General features: G+C 54.2%; 1 protein-coding gene across 1 annotated transcript in view; it reads right to left on the reverse strand.

The window, feature by feature from the left end:
* GIPC3 (GIPC PDZ domain containing family, member 3) overlaps window positions 1-1,365 on the reverse strand; it is a 4,336-nt gene that overhangs the window by 2,720 nt on the left and 251 nt on the right. The window lies entirely within an intron of this gene.

Consider the following 1,365-nt stretch of genomic DNA (forward strand, 5'->3'; position numbering starts at 1 on the left):
GGCCCTGCCAGGGCCAGCTGCGCGCTCCCCAGGGAGGCTGGGCGGTCGGCGGGGGCCTGGGTTGTAGAGCGGGAAACAGGGATCACAAGCAAGGAGCTCACTCTGCAAGCGCGCTCGCTTAATCCTTGCAACAGCCCGAAGCGATGGAAGTAAGGTTCCCCTGGTACAACCTGAGGCACATCCCGTCCTTCCTCTGCCCACCACCCTCCAAGCTCCCACCTCCTTCAGGGTAAAAGTGGGCTTTGTTCCTCAGCCCATATGGCCTTGCTCGACCTGCCCCTATTCCAGCCCTGTCCTCACTCTCCCCGCCTCGTTCACGGGCTTCAGCTGTTCCTCAACTCCCAGGCACAGTCCTGCCCCAGGGCCTTTGCTTGTGCTGTGCCCTGTGCCCGCCGGGGACCTCTCCTCCCAGATCTCCAGGTGGTTCCTTCCCTCACTTCCTTCAGCTCTTGCCCCTCTGACTACCTCCGATCTCTCTTCCCAGCTTTCGTTTTCTCCCTAGCACTGAGCATCACTTGACAAACCAGATTATTTTGACTTATCCTTCTTGCGTCCTGTCCTCCCAACTGGAAGGTCAGCTCCGGGAGGGCCGGGGTTCTGGTCTCTTGTTCCCCTGCTGTGCAAGGGGGCCCAGTGCCAGGCACACAGGGAGCAGGCACTCGGGCAATATTTGATAAGGGAATAAGTGGACCCCCAGGTTACAGATGAAGGAGGCTCCAGCGCCAGGAGGCCTCTGTAAGAATCCCCTGGGAACACAACACTAGGCATCAGGAAATTTGGCTCAATAAACAGTGGTGGAAAGCCGTACCCACTGTAATGAGGGGCCTCCCGCCTTGAAGGACTCTCAGAATCCAGACATTGATGGGAAAAGGCTTTGGGTGATGTAAGAAAATGTATGTAAATGTTTAAAGCCTACAAAACATGACACACACCGCAACATGGATGAGCCTTGCACACATGGTGCTCACTGAGAGAAGCCAGACACCAAAGGCCACACAGTGTGTGGTTCTATTTATGTGAAATGCCCAGACCAGGCAAATGCTCAGAGACAGGAAGCGGATTCGTGGAGAGAGGGACTGGGGCTGACTGCTTAGCGCCACCGGGCTTCTTTTTGGAGTGATGGAATGTTCTGGAATTAGATTGTGCCAATGGTTGCACAACTTTGTGAGTACACTGGAAACCACAGAATTGTACACATTAAAACCTTTAAAAAATGAAAAGAAACCCCAAACGATCAAAATGGCACTCTTTCAGGAAGACATATACATGTGCTAAAAGGATGTAAGAGACCTGCCCAGAGTGATACACTCCAAATTTGGGATGGAGATACCTGTGCCAGGGAGCTCTCAGCTGGGGGGGGGGGGG

The sequence above is a fragment of the Myotis brandtii genome, unplaced genomic scaffold (genome assembly GCF_000412655.1).
Source record: "Myotis brandtii unplaced genomic scaffold, ASM41265v1 scaffold122, whole genome shotgun sequence".
Taxonomy (NCBI): domain Eukaryota; kingdom Metazoa; phylum Chordata; class Mammalia; order Chiroptera; family Vespertilionidae; genus Myotis; species Myotis brandtii.